At 44.7% G+C, this 21,880-nt stretch overlaps 1 long non-coding RNA gene across 4 annotated transcripts; it reads right to left on the reverse strand.

The window, feature by feature from the left end:
- Positions 1-180: 180 nt before the first annotated feature.
- LOC106559023 lies at positions 181-21,149 on the reverse strand. Of its 4 annotated transcripts, none has more exons than XR_005362007.1 (4): positions 20,765-21,149; positions 14,671-14,780; positions 3,955-4,049; positions 181-240 (listed from the first exon to the last, which is right to left on the reverse strand). It is a non-coding gene; the product is annotated as an uncharacterized LOC106559023 (long non-coding RNA). The 4 variants fall into 4 exon arrangements; XR_005362008.1 differs by lacking the exon at positions 181-240 and adding an exon at positions 2,476-3,613; XR_005362006.1 differs by lacking the exon at positions 14,671-14,780.
- Positions 21,150-21,880: the final 731 nt, after the last annotated feature.

Genomic DNA, 21,880 nt, shown 5'->3' on the forward strand with positions numbered 1-21,880 from the left:
CTCACACTCCCCCATGGCTCTGGGGGAGAGGCCTTACCTCCCAGCTCCTGTTTTTAAAAAGGATGTAGGGGGATCCCTGGGTGGCTCAGCAGTTTGGCGCCTGCCTTCGGCCCAGGGCTTGATCCTGGGGACCCGGGATCGAGTCCCACGTCGGGCTCCCTGCATGGAGCCTGCTTCTCCCTCTGCCTGTGTCTCTCCCTCTCTCTCTCTCTGTGTCTCTCATGAATAAATAAATAAAATCTTTAAAAAAAAAAAAAAAGGATGTATAAATAAAGCTGGGGCTCAACTGAAAACCAATTCCCGCGTCCCTCTCATCTCCTGCCCGTTAATAGCCTCTTGGTGGGAGTCGCATGGAGACGTTGAGGGAACGAGCTGTGTGGAGCCGAATGGGCTCCACGTGGACGCTGAGGGCCTCGAGCGTGCGTTCACCTAAAATGTCAGTCCTTCATGTCGCTGTGATGCCAGGCAGCCAAGACGGACACGGTTTCTCAAAGAAACATGCCTATAAATCAAGTTTCACTTGGGCTGGGGTGGGGCCCAAACCCCCAGCCAGTCCCCCTCAAATTTAGGAAACTGAGAGGCTTGAGCACTTGGTCGTCTGGATCCTGCCGAAGAGACCAGCCCTTCGGCTTCCCTCAGTCGAAGGAAGCCCCATTTTCTCCACAGGCCTCTGTGGCGCCTGAACTCCCACATGGCTCCCTAAGTGGCCTCTCAGGCAATACCGTACCCAAGGATGTAGGCAGGGAAGGGACAGTGGCAGGGAGAAAGGGAGCCAGCTGCTCCCCGTCAGGACGGGAGGGCCAGGGCTGCTCCTCCGCGGCCCCAGATCTTGATCCCCCTCGGCCCCGAGCCACGTCCCACCTTCCCACTGCAGGCCACCCGCCGCCTCATTCCCCTCCTCCGTCCCAGGCCATTTTTAACTGTCTGACCGGGAAGGATCTGACCTGACAGGACAATTAAATATTAATATCGTGATTGAAGAGCCTGTGTGCAAATCAATTAAAAATAGGACTTGTGGAGCTGAGACGTTTTCAATCTATTTTTCCTTCCTGTCGGGAAAGCTCTTGCCACGTAGCTCAGAGCCCAGGGCCCCAAGGCCAGGGTTGATCCCAGAAGGGGCCCACAGGTCCTGCCAGTGGGATAGGAGCCTCTACCCTCGGGGGGGGGGGGTGCCAGTGAAGGGGCTGATGTGGCTCCTCCTACCACGGGGGGCAGGGCCCCCATGCACAGACACCTCCTCCAGCAAAGTCTCCCCTGGGACTAGCTGCCACCCTGGGGGGCTCCCTTCCGGGCCAGCTTGCCTCAGACATCTGTAGCTATTGGCTTGTTGTGTTTGCACTGCATCCTAGAGTGTGAGGGAACACACTGAGGGCCGGGGCCGTGCCCTTCGTCTTTCCACACAGATCCCCACCCAGTTTCTGGAAAGGGTACGCAATTAATAAATGTTTGTGCAATGAATCAACAGGGCAATGACATCTGCCATTTGTTACTGATGAAAACCTGTCGAATGACAATTATTAATAGCTTAATTCTTCAACTTGAAGAAAGCTCGACTTGAGGTGGCACCTGGGTGGCACTAGCAGCATGCCCCGAGGAAGCCCAGGACACATGAGGATCTCTTTCTATAAAGAAGCAGAGTAAAAAAAAAATATAAAGAAAGAAAGAAAGAAGCAGAGTGAGCAGCTACTTCTAGACCCCCGGGATGAGCTGATGACCCACCACTAGCAGGTACAGGATTTGCCTCGGAGCTTTCTGGAAGACGAGGCTGAAGGGGGAACATCATCAGTTATTTTCTCACCAAAAAGAACACCAGCTGGTCAGCAGGGACAAAGTTCTCCTGAAACTCTGCACCTCAAGGGGGATTTGTTACGTGAATCCTTACACAGAAATCCCCAAGTGTCATTTTGCTGTTCCGCACATAAGCCTCACCCCTTCCTGCCACAAGACCTGTCCTTCTGGTGGGAGTGTCAGTGTGGAACTTCTCAGCACGCACCTCTCTGCTCAGGTGTCACCTCCGAGCAGCCACTCCTGCCTCTTCTCCCCCAGGATTCCCTGTGAGCCCAGGACCACCCTCTCTTACTTCTCTGCATCACACTTACCTCTCCCAGATCACCTTACTTATTTGCTTGCTTACTTGCTGTCTCCCTCACAAGACTGGTGAGCTTCATGAGCGCGGGGATGTTGTCTGTTTGGTTCACTGCTGTACCCCAAGCCCCTCACGTAGGACTTGGTACCTAGCAGGCATTAGATGTATATTGCCTGGATTGTGACTCAAGGGCATATTCTCAACCAGGACTTGGCAGAAGCACAGAAACATTGTTTTAAAAGGAGGTTCTTAAAAAAAAATAAAAATAAAAATAATAAAATAAAATAAATAAAATAAAATAATAAAATAAAATAAAATAAAATAAATAAAATAAAATAAAATAATAAAATAAAATAAAATAAAATAAAGGAGGTTCTTATGGTTATGGACGTTCCCTGATAAATATGAGATTACATGTTCCAGGCTCTTTGCTTTCTTGTAACAATTTCATACAGGGATAGAACAAGGAGGGTCTATACATGGATGACATGAGCAATTTCCTGGGCCTGCCATCTGCTTCAAACATCTGGGGGCCTGAGGTGAGCTTCAACAAATCTTCACACAAGGTCTGTTCTTTTTGCTCATGTATACGTTTTACAGAAAGTGTCGCTCTGCGTTGTCCAGGCTGAAGTGCAGTGACCATTCAAAGGCACGTTCCCACTACTGATTAGCACAGGAGTTTTGACCTGCTCTGTTTCCAATGTGGGCTGGTTCACCCCTCCTTAAACAACATGGTGGTCATCTGCTCTCTAAAGGTCACCATCTTGATCCCAGACTTAGTGTGAACACCCAACACCCAGTGGGCACAGCACACTATAGCCCAGAGCTCCTGGGGTCAACCGGCTCTCCTGCCTCAGCCTCTCAAGTCGCTGGGACTACGGGTGCCCACCACCACACCCCAGGTCAGTTCCTCCTTGGCCTCCCCAACAAGTGCTCTAATTAGAGCTTTTGCCTAAAGTGAGCGCCTTCTGGGCTGCCAGACAATGAGGCAAATTCCTAGTCACCTGCAAATATTTAAGAGCTAGACTGAGTCTCATCTGAAGAAAAGTCAACTATCTTCAGCAGAAACATCTGCAGGAGTAGCTACGGGCAGATCCAGTACATCCTGTGGATGAGAACCGTGAACTGTCAAGGGCTCACACAGGTCCTGGGGCAAGGCCCTCAAGTTCTATATCACCTGCCTCAGTTATCTGTTGTTATGTAACAAATTACTCCTCCCAAAAAAACCTTAGCTTAAAATGACAAACATCTGTTATCTCACAGTTTCTGTGTATTGGGAATTTAGGAGCAGCTTAGCTGGGTGGTTCTGGTTCATGGTGTCTGCTGAGGTTGCCGTGAAGACGTTGGCTGGCGCTGCCATCATGTAAAGGCTTCTCTGGGGCTGGAGCTTCCACTTCTATGGTAGCTCACTCCCAGGGCTGCTGACAGTTCCTCCCTGGCTATTGGCAGAGAGTCTCAGTTCTTCCCCATTGGGTCTCCCCACCGGGCCTCCCTTGAGGGTCTTTGTGACATGTTAGCTGGCCTCTTCTAGAGCAAGTGATCCAAGAGAGAGAGAACAAAAAGGAGGCCTCAGTGCCTTCTATGACCTAGTCTCGCTGCAACTTGCTTTTACTTCCACCGTATTCTATTTGTTGGAAGTTAAGTCACTGAGTTCAGGCCATACTCAAGTGAAAGAGAATTAAGCTCCACCTCCCAAACCACTGCACCATCTAATGTTCACAAAATAGCCTCAGCAGGAGAAATATGTACAATAACCATTACCACCCAGAAAAGTTCTTGATTGTGTGTGAGGGGGAACACAATGTGCTGAAGAGCTTATGAAGAGTAATTAGACCTTTCAGGACTCAAATCTCTAACCCACCACCTACCAGCTGGATGAATCTGAGGAAGACACTTCCCTTCTCCGAGCTTTCTGTTTTCTTTTGTTTAAAATGGAGATGATGTTACCCAACGTGCCAACATGCTGTGAGAAATAGAGAAAACGCACATCAGTCTCTTTCTGGGCACACAGTAAATATTCATGAAATGACAGGGGTTATTAACTTATACTGAAACACTTCTTTGGTTTTTGAAGAATTATGAACTGGTACACTGCACAGTATAGAAAATGGATTAACTATTGCTTAATAAGAATGACTTGTTCTTATTATAGATAGCCCACGTATGGGGTGCCTGGGTGGCCTGGTCGGTTAAGTCTGCCCTTGGCTCAGGTCATGATCTCGGAGTCCTAGGATTGGAGCCCCATGTCAGGCTCCCTGATCACCAGGGAGTCTGCTTCACCCTCTCCCCCTGCTCCTCCCCCCTACTCATGCTCTGTCTCTTTCAAATAAATAAAGAAAATATTTTTTAAAAAATTAAATTTTAAAATACAAAAAGAAACAAACAGAAACTCAGGAATATGCAAGGCACAGATCAAAAGAGGGGGAAAAAGGCTAAAATGAGGGGGTGAAACAACGAAAATTTGAGGCCAAATTTAGCTCTAAGCCAGGGTACCTGGGTGGCTCAGTGGTTCAGTGTCTGCCTTTGGCTCAGGGTGTGATCTCAAGGTCCTGGGATGGATCTCATTGTTCCCCACAGGGAACCTGCTTCTCCCTCTGCCTATGTTTCTGCCTTTCTTCTGTGTGTCTCATGAATAAATAAATAAATTTTTAAAAAATTTAGCTCTAAGCCAAAATGAGGGAAGAACCACCATCAAGATCATAAAGAGATACAAAACATCCTTCTCAGAACTTGATTCTGAAAGGAACGTGTCACGAAGAAGTCACCATCCAGCACACAGGGATGTAGGACCATCCCAGTGGAAGGTACCTAACCACTTTTCCAAACCTGTAGCACCCCACGAACGTGCAGAGGGCATGACGTCAAGACACCACTCAACAACGGCAACTCTGCAAGCTCCATAGCTGCCTGGCATTCTGGAGAAGTTAATGGAAGGTGGCCTACATATCTTCTGCAAATACTTAGTGTCCAGGCTAAGATGATAATAACCATCGTGTGAGTTTTCTGAACACCTGCTAGGGACCAGGCAGTAAGCAGAGGGTTTTACGTGGATGACCTCATTGAATCTTTACAGGACCCTATGAAACAGATACTGTTTAGCCCCCTTCTGCTAATGGGGAAACTAACACACAGAAACAAGGAATAAGGCAGATAGTGAGCAGCAGAGTCAGGATCTACACCTGGGTGATGCAGAGAGTGCCCTCCAAGACACCTCATGACGGAGCCCAGAACACCGGGGACTGAGATGAGAGCAGGTATCAGTAAGGAAACCTGGAAGGCCAAGGTGAAGCCCTCCCGCAGGGACTGTGGCTCACACAGTGTGTGGCTTGAGGGGCTCTAGGATGACAAGCAACATTAACAGGGAGGCAGCCCAAGAGCCAGAAGAAGCTCCATCACTCTTCATAGTTTCGTTGAAAACCATGGTGTTGCCCTAGTTCTGCTCACTCAGGCAACACACCATACGGGGAGCCTCACCTCAATGGGCTAGGGGCCGAGGTTGTGGGTCTTAAGTAGACGCTGCCCTAGAAGAAATCCATCGCCAACTAAGATTAGCAAAAGCATCAAAATCCATTAGCTTAATAAAGGCTCTGGGACATTCTGTGGTCAAGAAATCTGTTTTACATCCTTTAACCTGCCAGTTCTCAAACTTCACTGGGGGGACCTGGGTTAACATCCTGCAGAACCAAGCAAATGCTGGACCAGCAGGTCTCCAAAGTCCCTACCAGCTCAAGGATTCCACAGTTTCGGGTCTTCTTTAATGGTAGGACAAGGACTTTGAAGTCAGAACACCTAAACTTGATTTCAAGCTCTGCCTCTTGTTAACTGGAAAACCTGGGGAAAGTCAGTCTCTCCGGCCCTCAGTCTTCTTATCTGTAAAATGGAGGATCATGGTGGTATCTGTGTCATTACGCTGCCACGAGGTGTCATTAGTGCACACTAAAGGAATTTATAAACTGGGCACGGCACACTCATTTTAGCTGTTACTATTATAGATTAAAGATGAAACAAAACTAGAAATCAAATTTGATCAGTTTCTTATCACCTAGTCATCTGCTCTTTCCATGGCCCTGCCTGCTCTTAATACTCTAGAATAAAGACATATATATATATTTTTAAGGATTTTAAAATTTTATGTATTTGAGAGAGAGAGAGAGAGAGAGAGAGAGAGAGAATGCACCAGCAGGGGGAGGTGCAGAGGGAGAAGGAGCAGCAGACTCCTCACTGAGCATGGAGCCCATGCAGGGCTTGATCCCAGGAACCTGGGATCATGACCCAAACTGAAGGCAGACATTTAACTGACTGAGCCACCCAGGCACCCCAAGACTTTTTAAATAGAGCAAACCCCACTAATTCTCTTCCTCTTTTTCAGATTGATACTTTTGATGTCATTTCAATTCAGAGTATGTGTGTCAGGAAGGGAAATAAATTAAAAACAAATGATTCGTTCGTCTACACATCAACCCTCTGGTTGATGAGGCCCTCTGGTTGGGGCTTTTCATTCAAGGCCAAAGGCTGGTGATCCAACTGGAAACAGAACACAAAACAAAGGGAGACTCTTAGAAAAAAATTCCTCAGGGACAGCCGAATTCCACTATGGCAAATCCAACACAGTCGCTCCTAAGACACAGCTCTGCAGGGGAAAAAAATCGTCCTGGCCTAGCCAGAGCAGCTGTCTTCGTAAGTAGAAAGAACGGTGCTTTTCCACACCTCATGCTGGCACCTGGTAAGACAGAGTCATCCCAACCCAGACTATACCTCCTGTCTTCTGCACATAATAAACAATATAAATTCATGTCATGAAGAAAAAAATCACATCCCAAATTCTTCCACCCTATTTAATATTCCCCTTGGGCTTTCCCCAAACCATGACTCTTGGTCAGTTCAAAATAATACCTCCTATTTGTGCAGTGTTTTTAGTTTTTAAAGAATTGTATTTTTAATGATACAAAGAAGCTGAAGATCCAATATTGAGTCTGCAATGATGCAACTTTTTTTTAAGATTTATTTATTTATTTGATAGAGAGTGGGGAGAGAGAGAGTGCGTGTGCAAGAACGAGGGGGGGAGAACGAGGGGGGTCAGGGAGAGAAGCAGACCCCCTGCTGAGTGTGGAGCCCAACTAGGGGCTCTATCCCCCGACCCTGAGATCATGACCTGAGCCAGTGTCAAGAGTCTGACTGAGCCACCCAGGCGCCCCCACAAAGAGGCAACTTTCTAATCTAATCTTTCTTGATTTTCCCTATAAGAATATTTCAGATTCTGACTGAATCACTGACTTAACACTGAAGGACGTTCTTGGACAGGCTGGTTCGGGAATCCCTCACGGAAAGAGTCATAATGGATAAGAAATGAAGTAGCTCTGCTCCCAGGGCACCATGTGGCCCTGCAGGCACCCAACGATGGCAGCATCAGTAGAAAATGATGGTTTCCTTCATTTTATTCCATTTCTTCAGCCCAGGTTCTGCATTTCTAAAATGTCCCGGTTGCTGAAATCCTATCACAATTTTTCTTTTTTCCTTTCAGTTTTATGGGCAGCATTAGCACAGGGGAGAAAATGTAACCGATAAAAATAAATAAAAGAAACCTCATTTAAAATGGAGCCGGGAGCCCTGCAGGGGGGAGCTCTCCCCCATGAGCTCTCCTTGCTGCCCGCAGAACCAGCAGGCAGGAGATAAGAATTATTTCAACAGGGAAAGACATTTTTCACACAGGAATTTTACCTACTGCTTTTTTGTTTTTTAGTTTACTTATTTGTATATTTATTTTAGGTAATCTCTACAAGCTCCAAGTGGGGCTTGAACTCAGGACCCCCAAGATCATGTGCTCCTGCAACTGAGCCAGCCAGACTGAGCCAGCCTTTCTCCTGCTTTTAAGAAAAGGAAGGAAGATCCCTCCCTGCCCTGGCAACAGGCATCAACCACCACTTACAGCCAATGGGAAACCGCCACAACCTAACTCTCCTTTCTTTTGTTCAGAACAACCGTCCCCGGTTTCCTCCTGAAACTTAGTAAAAAGCTGACCTTCCCTGTGTCTCTTTGGACCGGCCTGTGCTTCCATCGCTTGCCTGTCCCAAATGGCCATTCCTCTGCTATTTCCAAATAAATTCATATTTTTAGCTTAAAGAAAATTGCTCTTTGCTCTGTGTTTAAACTTAGCAAAACTCTCTTCATTTTGCTGAAACCCAGGAAGGCTTTATCATAGTAGCACCTGTCTGGTAGCAGCACCTGTCTGGGTGGTGTCTGGCTAGACCTGGACAAAGCCCTCCAAAATAGCAAAGTTCCATGATTAAACCAGTCTGACGTGAGCTCTCTCAAAAAACTGCAAAGGGCTCTGTTTCATCATTTGCTGATTTTTTTTCCCCCGTGGAAATTCATATCCTATTTAAACTGTTTCACCTTAAAATGACAAAGTAGTCACTTAGGCATAATATAATGTCCTTTAATTTGTTTATTAAAAAATAATTAGTCTCTCAGGTCGCATTAGGTCTGAAAAAGAATGCTACTTGCTGTGTTCAGCACTTTATTTTCCAATCTTTACAATTTTCCAATATAATTATTATTTCTCTGTTTTTGAAATGATTTCCCTGTTGTTGAAATTCCGGCGAGGCATTTCATTATTAGTGTGACCTCCTAGCCCAAAGGTGTGCGGTAACATCAACCTCGGCGTTGAACTTTAGGGCTGTCTGATTCTTTTTTTTTTTTTAATAAATTTATTTTTTGGGCAGCCTGGGTGGCTCAGCGGTTTAGCACCACCTTCGGCCTAGGGTGTGATCCTGGAGACCCGGGATTGAGTCCCACTTCGGGCTCCCTGCATGGAGCCTGCTTTTCCCTCTGCATGTGTTTCTGCCTCTCTCTCTGTCTCTGTGTCTTTCATGAATAAATAAAAAAATCTTAAAAAAAAAGATAAATAAATTTATTTTTTATTGGTGTTCAATTTGCCAACATATAGAATAACACCCAGTGCTCATCCCATCAAGTGCTCCCCTCAATGCCCGTCACCAAGTCACCCCCACCCCCTGCCCACCTCCCTTTCTACCACCCCTGGGCTGTCTGATTCTAAAGCCGCCTGTACATCATACTGACTTTCTCACGGCCAACAGAACAGGAGCACTGAATTCCAAAGCAGAAAGAAGCCTCAGACATCATCTACTGACAGCTCCACTTTATGGAGGAACTGGACCCCGAGAAGTGAAATGACTTGCTCCCATTCATGGAGCTGATGAGTGACAAGGGCCATCACTTCTCAGCATCTCCTGACTCTGGGTCCCTTCTGGCACCATAAGATTCAGTGTGAGATTTTGTTGGGATCCCCTCACAAAGGAATACATGATAAAAAAAAAAATAGCATTTGCCCTACTAGGATCTGTTTTGACACATAACACTCCTAAATGGGTGGGGTTTCCACACCAAGCAATTCTCCAATTCTCTGCAGACATCAGCTAGGTATCCTACAATTTTTTTAAAGATTTTTTTTTATTTATTCATAAGAGACAGAGAGAGAGAGAGAGAGAGAGAGAGAGAAAGAGAGGCAGAGGCATAGGCTCTGAGGAGAAGCAGGCACCATACAGGGAGCTCGATGTGGGACTTGACCCTGGGACTCCAGCATCACACCCTGGGCTGGAGGCAGGTGCCAAACTACTGAGCCACCCAGGCGTCCTGGTATCCTACACTTTAATTCAATTCTGACACAACTCTGTTAGTGCAAACCCTACCTCAGTTAAGGGCTCAATTCCACAAGACTGCCCCCAACTTCAGACACCAATCACAAGTGGTGAGACCCAGGTTATCCACACTTCAGTTCAATGTAGCTACAAATTGGGGGTTTCCATGATCCTTTCTACATGAGGCTTTATAATTTGCTCCTAAGGGCTCTCGCAGAACTCAGGGAAACATTGCACTTACTATTATCAGTGTACTATAAAGGATCCAAATGAACAACCAGATGAAGGCAAAGTATACATAGGACAAAGTCTGGAAGGGTCCTGAGCACAGGAACTTCTTCTGTCTCTGTGAATTTTGGGATGCATCACCTTCTTGGCATAGGATACATTCACCAATCCAGAAGCTCTTTCTGAACCTCAGTGTTTATGGTTTCTATAGAGGTTCCAGTACTTAGCCATGATTGATTAAATCATTGGTGGCTGTTAATTAACTCAATTCTAACCCCTCTCCCCTTCCTGGAGTTGGAGAAGGCTTGAAAGTTCTAACCCTGTAATTGCTGCTTGGTTCTCCTGGCAACCGGCACCTACCACAAAACTATCTAAGGGCTCTCCTTAGGTCACCTTAGCATTAGACTATTAGCATAGACTATTAGTCTATTAGCATAGACTCAGGTAGGGTTGAAAGAAGCTTATTATGAATAACGAAAGTTGCCCCTCTCACTCCTGCCACTCTAGAAATAAAATTTTTAGAATTTCTTGTGCCAATTACCTGATTGTAGACCAAATGTATATTTCTTTCTTTTCTTAAGTTAAAAAAGTTTTTAAAAAAAATTTAGAGAAAGTATGTGAGCCAGCGGGGAGAGGCAGAAGGAGAGGGAGAGAAGGAATCTCAAGCAGACTCTGTGCTCAATGTAGAGCCAACTTGGGCCTCGATTCCATGACCGAGTTCATGACCTGAGTCAAGATCAAGAGTTGGACACTCAACCCACTGAGCCACCCAGGCATCGCCAAATAGCACAAATATCACCCCCATTTCTTGCATCACAAGATTACATGCCTCATCTACATAAAATTGTGAATTTGTGCAAAAAGATAGATGAAAGATGATCTCTAAAATGTTAATGGTGAGAATCTCCAGATGGTGGAATTTCAGATAATTTCAATCCTCTCCCTCATACTTCTTTAAGTTTAAATTTATTAATATATATATATAAGCAGAACATGTAATAAAATCAGACACTCAATTAACAAACACTGTGTGCAGTCTTTCTAACGTTCTCATGTCTATATATCAATATACAAACACACGTATATGTGTTTAAGGGTGCCAATATTTGCTTTACAAAAGTGTTTTCTCCCCATACTTTCTCTAAAGTTTGCTTAATCGCTTAAAAACATAATGTGAAAATCTCTCCAAGTCAATTGGCAAGGCTCAAAGTCATTCTGTTTAAAGATTGCATAATATTTCAAAGTTGGGAATATGCCATGATTTTACTCAATCCTTCCCCTTTTGATAGGTCCTCATTTTATTTAATGTTGTTTGCCAACACAAACAAGGCTGCAGTGACTATCCTTGTACTAGTGGCTTTAGTCCTACAGGATAGACTCCCAGGAGTTGAATTGCTGAGTCAAAAGGCATTAGATAGGGATCCCTGGGTGGCGCAGTGGTTTGGCGCCTGCCTTTGGCCCAGGGCACGATCCTGGAGACCCGGGATCGAATCCCACGTCGGGCTCCCGGTGCATGGAGCCTGCTTCTCCCTCTGCCTGTGTCTCTGCCTCTCTCTCTCTCTCTCTCTCTCTGTGACTATCATAAATAAATAAAAAAATAAAAAAAGTGATTAGATGGACTTAAAATGCTTAGAGATATTGTCAGAAGGCACTCCTAAAATGATCATGCCATTCCATGTTTCCACTAGTAATCAACTCCCTTTTGATGAATTCCAGTGAATTCCCACCAGCAGTGTAGTCGTTCTTTTATTTATTTATTTATTTATTTATTTATTTATTTATTTATTTATTTATTTATTGTAGTCGTTCTTTTAATGTTTGCCGACCCGATGGGTAAGGAGTGCTATTGCTCTGTTAGCCTAATTTGCATTTCCTTAACTCATAACATCAGCCAATACTTAACATAATGCCTTACTCTGCACTGGGCTTACTATGCGCCACATACCGTATGGAGCACTTTGCATATGATGACTCTTAACTCTGAAACAATCCTGTGAGACAGGTATGTCGAGTATCTCCATTTATAAGATGATATAACTGGGGCACAGGGAAGTTCAATAACTTGGCCAAGGTCACACTACCAGCTAGTCTGTCTCTTTAGAAAAGCTTAACCACTCTAATCGCTACTCTAGGCTCCACCGTCTCATGCATTCATGGATTTTTGGAAATGCTTTTCCAAAAACTATGTATTTGTATCTCTAACCCACTTTTTCTATTGGACTGCCTTTTGACCCTTAATCTGCAGATCTTTGACGTGGTTGGTATTAACTATAAATTCTTTATTTATAATCTTTCTTGCAAATATTTTCCCTTAATCGTATCATCTGTCTTTTGATTTTGTGTATGGCCTTTTTTAACCAAGTTTTAAATTTTGTGCTGTCAAATGACAAAACAAAAACAATTTAGAAATGAGTTTGATGTCCTTGATTCAAAGGAAAACAACCCATGGATGAGAGGGAGTGCAGTGCCTCACAAGCACTGAACACTCTTCCCGAGGAATTATGGGCAAGAGCAAGCCTTAGATCCAAAGACAGACTTGGAGACAGCATGATTGGCTAGCTCAGAGGTTTCCTGAGAAGCCTAGCAGGTCTTACTGCCCAGGGTAAAGTAAACCAGCTAAAGCTGAGTTGGAGGATTGTGATTAGTGTGTTAGATTTCCTTGACAGGTGTCTCCCAGAAGTCCAGGCTGACTTAGGTTGAAATTCATGATGTGGGCTGGGCCACTGGGGGAGGGGGGGGGCTCCATTCTGTGGACCCCAATAAACAAATTTATCTTATCAGTGTCATTCATATATGCATATATATGGCTTCTGGTTTTCCTGTCTTAATAATAAAAATACTCTCCACAACACATAGGTTTAATATGCATGCCAAAATTTCTATTAAAGCTTTCTTTTTATTATTTTAGGGGTTCATAAAATCAAAACTTCATTTTTGAATGTGATGTGAGATACAGATCCAACTTTACTTTTTTCTAGATAGAAGCACACGGTGCCAGCACCATTTATTACAGTATCAACCTTTCTTTCCCTACTGGATTAAAATATTACCTTTTCATATGGTATGTTATATGGCTATGTTTACTGAGATCTATTTTCTGGGCTCTTTATGCTGTTTCAGGGATTTTATTGATTTTTAAAAATTCCTATGCTATAATGTCCTGCTTGTATTACAGTGGCATTAGCAAATATTTATTTTCTGGTAAAGAAGCCCTCCTTACTATCCTTTCCTCATTATTTTATGGCTATTCTTGGACATTTAATCTCCCAATGGATTTTAAGAATATGTATCCCATTAAGTAAAAACTCTACTTAAATTCTAATTAGAATTCTATTCATTATGCATGTTATTATTGAGGAAAATAACATTTTTTGGAAAATAGCATTTTTATGATGTTAAGTTTTCCCTTCCATACTAGCCTTTTGATTGTTTCTCTTTTTAATTTTGTTTAGGTCATTTGATAAAATATAGCTCACATCATATGGATCTTGTACTTTCCCTGTCTATAGCCTACAAAATTTTCTTTTTCTTTTTTTTTTCTACAAAATTTTCTTTTTCTTTTTTCCTTTCTTTTTAAAGATTTTATTTCCAAGTAATTTCTATATCCAAAATGGTGCTTGAACTCACATACCCTCTGGGATCAGAAGTCATATGCTCCGTTGACTGAGACAGCAAGGTGCCCCCCACTACAAACTCTTATTGTTAGTTCTATAGTTTTAATGTTTTGGGGGATTCTTTTGGCATAAAATTACATTACTAAAGAGTGACACATTTTATTTCTTCCAATATTTATACAAAATGTTTCAAGTTATTATTGTCTTGCATTTACTAAAATTTCAAAATTATAATGGTGATAATGAGCATGTGTTTTCTGTTCCTGATTTTAATGAAAATAGTATTTTCATTTCACTATTTTAATGATGTTTGCTATTGATAGCTATAGGTATTTGTTTATTGATATATTTAAATTCCTTCTATTTATATTTTTCTTAGAGGATGGTTATTTTTTTTACTAAAAATGTGCTTTAATATATTGATTGTTATGAACTATGTTGATAGATTTATTGATATTAAATCATTCTCATATTCCTAGAATAATCCCTACTTGGTTCAAGAACATAATTTTATGTTTAATTGTTCTTTTTTTTTTAATTTTTATTTATGATAGTCACACACAGAGAGAGAGAGGGAGGCAGAGACATAGGCAGAGGGAAGAAGCAGGCTCCATGCACCTGGAGGAGCCCGACATGGGATTTGATCCCGGGTCTCCAGGATCGCGCCCTGGGCCAAAGGCAGGCACTAAACCGCTGTGCCACCCAGGGATCCCTTTTTTTTTTTTTTTTTTTATGTTTAATTGTTCTATTTGCTCTTTTTTCCTTCAACATTTCTTTTTTTTTTTTTTTTTAAGATTTTATTTGTTTATTCCTGAGAGACACAAAGAGAGAGAGGCAGAGACATAGGCAGAGGGAGAAGCAGACTCTCTATGGGGAGCCTGATGTGTGACTTGATCCCAGGACCCTGGGATCATGACCTGAGTTGAAAGCAGACGCTCAACCACTGAGCCACCTAGGTGCCCCTCCTTCAACATTTCTGTAGTAATATTTATGGGTATGATTGGACTATAGTTTTCTTCTGCTTTAAACTTTTTAGGGCTTTCTCATGTAAGTTATTTTCATTTTAGTCAGTTTTATTTCTTACTTTGAAAAGTTATTTGGATCTCTAGGGAGAGCGGGGTGGCCCAGTAGGTTGAGTGTCCAACTCTTGATCTCAGCATCTTGACTTTGAGTCCCGTGCCAGCGTGGAGCTCACTTAAAAAAAAAAAAAAAAAAAGTTATTTGAATTTCTAATGGCATCCAGTAGCTAGTATTTGCTTCCTAATTATTATTATTTTTTAATTTAGTGAGTAAAAGGGGAGGAAAAGAGTGATTTTTAAATTGTAAGCTACTTTTTCCTGAAAAGATTGAAATTCAAATTCACCTTGCATACACTATCCTTTTGTTCTGGGAAAACCATGTGTATCAGACCCTTTGGTTTCATAAAGCTCATTCAAAGAAAATTGTGACATCATTCCTATCCCTAATGTAAATATTTTTTACTAAGAAGCTAAGTGGTCTGTAGGAGATGCGAATGCATGTCTGCATTTACTCATGTTTAGAAATATTTATATTTCTCTTTTCCCAATGACTTTAGAATGCACTCTGTCATAAACCGTCCACATAAACTGCTGGGGATTTTTTAAGCATTGTTTGCAAGACATACAGAGCTGGGAGGCAGGGAAGAGAGGTGCTTAGAAGAGCAAATTGCAAGTGTGAGATAGTAAAAAAGAAATGGACTGTATCAGGGCAGCTCAAACAGACTATTTTGTGAGATTTAACAACCCGGAATTTGCTGATGAGAAGTCACTGCGAGATGGATCTTCCCTCACTCCACCACCACCTTGTGGACAGAAAATGGGGGCCCCCATGAAGGGGGTGATCCTTCCACTTTGAATAGTGCTGCCTAGGGGTGGATCCTAGGACCAGAAATGCAGCCTGATTCTATTTTCTTTTCTGCTGGCCTCCCTCTCTGGCAGGCAGTCCTGGACAGAAGGTAGCACACAGGGCTGAGCCGCCAGCCAGGGAAGCCAGGCCACAGGACCTTATTATCTTACTCTTACAGAGGTAAGAGTCCCCAAGAGGCAGGGAAGCCTGGGTGGCTCAGTGGTTGAGCATCTGCCTTTGGTTCAAGTCGTGATCCCAGGGTCCTGGGATCGAGTCCCACATCGGGCTCCCCACAGGGAGGCTGCTTCTTCCTCTGCCTATGTCTCTGCCTCTCTCTCTGTGTCTCTCATGAATAAATAAATAAAATTAAAAAAAAAAAAAAGAGCCCCTAAGACAGGCCCACCTGTACCTATTCTCTCTGAAAGTGGTGACACCCAACACTGGTTAGGACATATTCCCTACTGGATCCTACCTCCTTCTGATGTCCCTCAGCCCTTCAGAAGACCCCTCTTAAGAGCAGCAAGACTGGGATGCCCGGGTGGCTCAGCAGTTGAGCATCTGCCTTTGGCTCAGGGTGTGATCCCTGTCCTGGGATCAAGTCCCACATTGGGCTCTGCATGGGGAAGCCCCTCTTCTTCTCCCTCTGCCTATGTCTTTGCCTTTCTCTCTGTGTGTCTCTCATGAATAAATAAATAAAATCTTTAAAAAAAGAGAGAGAGAGAGAAGCAAGACTGAAGGGGTATTAAGGAGGCTGCTCCCTGATTGGGATGGAGCAGAAAACCAAGCTGTGCCTCCCCGCAGGAGGGCAGTTAGCCTCAGCCTCCAGGGGCCCTTACCCACGGTGTCCACCTTTCCTGCCCAGGACCGCCTCACCTTGGTCCTTGCTTCTCTGGGCATCTCTGCCCTGGGGTCTGAGCGAAGCAGCTTCTAGGAATCCTGCTTTGTGACACAGGACACTTGGATAAAAACCTTTTGCAGAGATTTTCCATCTGGTTGGGGGCGCTCTTATGGGGTGCCCCATCCACCCTTCATCTTCCATAGTGTTGCTCTCAAATAAACAGCTTACAGCCCAAACTCTGTCCTCCTTTCTGCTTCCAGAGAACCCAGACTGTGAGGTGAAGGGTGTAGGGCACAGCCACAGTGGTGGATGTGCAGAGCACAGAACGGGGAGAAGATTGGCCTGTCCCTAAGCACCCGGGAGTGGGGGGTTCTCACAAGTCACTACTGGGGCCATGTTCCTGTCACGAGCCAGGAGGCTGAAGGTCTTCTTAATTTGTTGTTTTTTTTAAAAGATATTATTTATTTATTCATGAGAGACACAGAAAGAGAGGCAGAGACCCAGGCAGAGAGAGAAGCAGGCTCCCTGTGAGCCTGATACAGGACTTGATCCCAGGACCCTGGGATCACGACCTGAGTTGAAGGCAATCCCTCAGCCACTAAGCCACGCAGGCCCCCCTAATTCGGGTATTAATAGAGTATTTGGTAGACCTGGATGGAGTTTCCATTTCCAATGACAAACCGGTTTCTAGTTAATATCTAAAAACCACCATTGCCTTTCCTGGTGTCTTCTTTCTGTCCATAGTACAGGAGAGTAGAGCCTTCCTGGGAAAACCTTCAAACATGAAATGGGGTACAGCAAACAGCATTCCCAGCTTCCTGAAAGTTCGAAATCGGCCACTTTGCTTTTACAAAACACCCGCATGAGAACCTGTTTTCTCTAACCGAAGGAAATTCGAAGAATTTCACTAGGTCCTCACCCTGCTCTGTGTCCACAGTCCCAAAGCGCAAGGCCTGTTTCTGCCAACCCCAATTCATATGTTGAAATCCTAACCAGCCTCCAAGGTGATGGTATTTGGAGGTGGGGCCTTTGAGGAATGATGAAGTCATGAGGGTGGAGCCCTCCTGAATGAGACTATAAAAGAGACTCTAGAAAAATCCCTAGCCCCTTCCACCATGTGAGGGCCAACATAAAGACAGATGTCTATGGAATAGGACACAGGTCCTCAGCAGACACCAAATCTGCAGGCGCCTTGATCTTGGACTTCCCAGCCTCCAGAACTCCGAAAAATAAATTCCTGGTGTTTATAAGATGCCCTCATCTACGGTATTCTTGTTACAACAGCCCATACGAACTAGGTCAGTACAGGATCTTTATGCTTTTGTTTTTCTGTTTGAAATCCCTGAAACTCCATCCATTTTTATGAGACCATGAGTTTATTACCCATAATAAATCGGGCAGTGGCAGTTTGAGAAAGAACTCTGAGCCTGGGAGTCCAACGTCCCTGATTCTGGAATTGGGGGAAATTCCTTACCTTCCCTTAATTCCTTACCTGCCAGATGGAGGAGGTGGATCAGAGATGAGCACACCCCTCTGGCACACGACCGATCAGATCGAGGCCTCTGGTCTTTGCTCTTCGAGGCCTGGCATGTCGGCAGGGTGCCTCTGTGTGCGCTCATATTTCTACCACTTTCCTTAGCCTTCCCTCGGGCAGGGATGTCTCTCCACCCCTGACCTTCCTATTGGCTCACGCTCACAGGTCCGTGCCATTCTGGATGGCGCGCCCTCATCTCCTGCTGTCTCCTCCTCCAACCCAGTTATTTCTGTTTTAGGAGAATAATCAACAACTCTTCTGGCTTGCCCTTCTAGTTCCCCACCGGGTATGCTTTCTTATTCTTGCTTCCAGCGGAAGCAGCAGCAATCAGACCAGGAATTCCAGCTCCTGTTGTTCACATACCACCTTTACAACATCCACTAATGCTACACAAGTCCTTCGGGGCATTTTCCACAGGCCTCAACCACCCTCAGAAGCAGCACCGCCTGCGGCGCCCAGGCTGGGGGGTGGGGGGTGGGGGGTTGTGGTTAATTAGTTGTGCATCCAGCTCTTGATTTCGGTGTAAGTCATGACCTCAGGGTCCTGGGATGGAGCCCCACATTGTGGCTCCACCCTTAGTGGGGAGTCTGCTGGAGGTTCTCCCTCTCCCTCTGCCCCTACCCCAGCTTGTGCACTCTCTCAAAACAAAGAAATAAATCTTAAAAAAAAAAAAAAAAAAAAAAAAAAAGGAAAAAGCAGCAGCAACACAGCCAGTCTTTGGATTGTCTCTACCAATGGTGCACTGGAAAAATACATAAATAAATCAGCAAATAGGGGGATTCCTGGGTGGCTCAGCAGTTTAGCGCCTTTCATTGGCCCAGGGTGTGATCCTGGAGATCCAGGATCGAGTCCTGCATCAGGCTCCCTGCATGGGGCCTGCTTCTCCCTCTGCCTGTATCTCTGCCTCTCTGTGTCTCTATGTCTCTCATGAATAAATAAAAATCTTTTATAAATCAATAAATAAATCAGCAAATAAATAGCTCTGATTTGTAGCATTTGCTGATTTGCCATTTCTGTGGTATAAATACTCCCACTACAACAGATTTCAACCTACTCATGGCTTCAGAACATTTAACAACCTGCTTGAAAGTCTCTGAATATTTAACAATTGGCTTGTGAGAGCCTGTAGGAGCCAGATCCAGCACCACACAGGCAGGGCTAGCCTCCAATTCTTTAAGGCACCCCATCCTCTTTTCTTTCCATCATCCCTGACGACAGAATTTGGTCATTACTGGGCACTCCGTATGGCCCATGCTGTCACGGGGACCATCACATACCTGATCTCATCTAGTCCTAAGAAAACCAACTATCCCTATTTCAATTTCTATGTCATGATTTTTCCTGGGGATTATCACCCTCCACTTGGCCTGAGCTACACATAAAACACAGGACACTACCCCTGCTGGGCAAAGCAGTGCATCCTCCCAAAGCAGTGCACAAAGACATTTTTAATACACAGTGAGGTTCTTTTAAGTATATTTTTTTCTACTACAAAAGTTATGAACCACCTTGCAAAGAAAATTTAAAAGCGACCATTAATTCTCCAATGCATTAGGAATTATTTGATGTCACAGTAAAATGTTCATGATATAGTACACATTAAAAATGGAAATGTGCAATACCCATGCCAATTCTGTAAAAAGAAAGAAAGAGAAGGAAGGAAGGAAGGAAGGAAGGAAGGAAGTAAGAAGGCAGAAGGAAGAAGAAGAAGAAAAAGAACGAAAGAGAAAGAAAGAAAGAAAGAAAGTAAAGAAAGACAGAAAGAAAAAAAAAGAAAGAAATAAACCAACAAACAATCATAAATAACTCCGCTAGAACGCCATCCTACACGACCTCCTCCCTCCCTGAATACCCATCGCCCTACGAAATAACTCACCAAATCAATACCTCCCACGCCCTGCCTCAAAAGGCAAATAATAAAACACTGAGGGAAAAAAAAAGAAAAAATGTTTTAATAGCAGTCACCTCCGAACAATGGGAAGTAAAGATTTTTCTTACAGTTTCTATATTTTCCATAATTAATGCATCAGCATGTATTCCGACTATAACGAGACAATGTGATACACACGATTTGTATTTGGAAAAATATAAAAAAGCCAGGCCCCAGGAGGCCTCCTCCTCCTTCTCAGCTGGGGGGGGCGGGGACCAAGGTGGGGGAGGGCGGTTGGAGAGGGGGTAGGGGTGTGCCCGGAGGGGAGGGCTCGGGCGGGCTCTTGTAGCCACAAGTTCTTCCTCCCCTCCCCCCCTCCAGGTGGGGCTGCCAGGGGCCCTCCCAGAGGAAGGGGTGAGGAAAGGCGAGGTGCTGGGGCTGGAAATCTCCAGGCTCTCAGGGTGTGTTGCCACTTCACATCCGGGGTCACATTTCTTGCAGCCAGGAAGAATGCTTTTTAGGACAGGGCTGTGGCTTCTGCATCTTTGTGACCCTCAAGTCCCCAGGGCAGTGCTGAGGGCTCAGAGCCTGCTTGGTGGTGGGGAGGGTGGTAGGGGTGGGGGTGGTAGGGGTGGGGGTGAAGACCAAGAGTTTTGGGGAAAGGCAGATGTGGGTTCTTGTCCATTGCTCCTCCTCACCCCCACCCCCTTACGTCAGTACTTGACTTCTCCCTTAGGGTTTCTTCCTCCGAAAAACAGAGTAGAAATGTCCATCCCGTGGGGTGACCGTGAGGAGAAAAGGAAAGGGGACTGAAACACCTGGCACCTAGAGAGCAGTCATTCCATCGGGCCGTTATTATTATTTTCAGAATCCACCCAGTACCTGTTTGTAGAATCACTGGACTGTCTTCTGGGATGAAGAAAAATCGAAGGCTTCCAAAGGTGGAATGTGATCCCTGAGGTTAACTGAAGCACCAAAAGGGCAGTGGGCACAGACGAAGGAAGAGGGGAGTGTCACAAACATTTCTGGAAGACCCCCCCCAGGTGCCACACCCTGGGCGGGGCACTTACCTGTGTCCCCTTTTACACCACAGGTAATGGTACCACATGGGAAGACCAGGCAGCTCCAAGTCGGCCTGCTGGCACATTAAAGCAACGAAGGAGACGCTCAAGGCCGAACGCCTGCTGTGTCAAGACACCTAATTAGAAAACAACGTCATAGTGAATTAGTAGAGCGAGTCTCCAGCTCTGCCCGGAGAGCTAAAATAAATGTGCCAACGGGGGAATCGCTGAGCAAAGTCGATTATCATCCCAGTGACTCCGTTGCTCCCACAAGCATGACTCAGATTTGACAGAACCAGACACGTGTTATGTCTTGGCACCGCCCTGACCGATTGTGCTTCCAGACACCATGGTCGTCACATCCCCGAGAGAGATTCCAGAGATCTTCATACCACTTGACCTTGTCTAGTTATAATGAGGAAACATCAAGGTAACTCAAAGTTCAAAAATAAAACACTTCAGTGGTGACTAAGCAACAACAGGAGGTTGGATTTAGACAGAGATTCTTTCCACTTGATGAGACACTTCACAAAGGAAAATTTATAGATTATCTTCAAGAGCCATTTTGGGACCCAGAAATCCACTGTTACAAAGACAGGATTGGTGTCATTCCTTGGTTCATTCATCCATCTCTCACTTAACTTATTTTTCCATTTGTGCTACTACATGAGTTGAGCACCATATTGGAATTGATAGAAGTTGGGGTGACATAAAATGTCAAATAAGACATGGTACATTCCTTTAAGGGATGACATCTGCTGGGGACTAATCCAGTGGCGAAGAGTGGCAGTTATGCAAATAGCTGGAACTCGGGTTTGGGTAGGATGGGATGTCGGTGCTAAGAAGTGTGACATTTACTGTGCAGGTGATAATGGTGCTGTGAAAGGATTTTAAGCCTGGGAGTGTTAATTGTACAAGCGAGTGGGGTGTAGGAGGGAGTACGAGGCAGAGAAGCCAGGTAGGAAGTGAGTACTCTCATTCTTCATGGGGTCTACTCCCAGGGGCTCTTGCTGCCTTATCATAACCAATTTCCTCCTCCATCCATGGCATCCAAGCCTTTCCTCCACCTATTGGCTGAAATGATTCTATCCTGTCATGAATGAATGAACGTCTACCGGCCAAAGC

This window comes from Canis lupus, chromosome 7, assembly GCF_011100685.1.
Source record: "Canis lupus familiaris isolate Mischka breed German Shepherd chromosome 7, alternate assembly UU_Cfam_GSD_1.0, whole genome shotgun sequence".
Classification (NCBI taxonomy): Eukaryota; Metazoa; Chordata; class Mammalia; order Carnivora; family Canidae; genus Canis; species Canis lupus.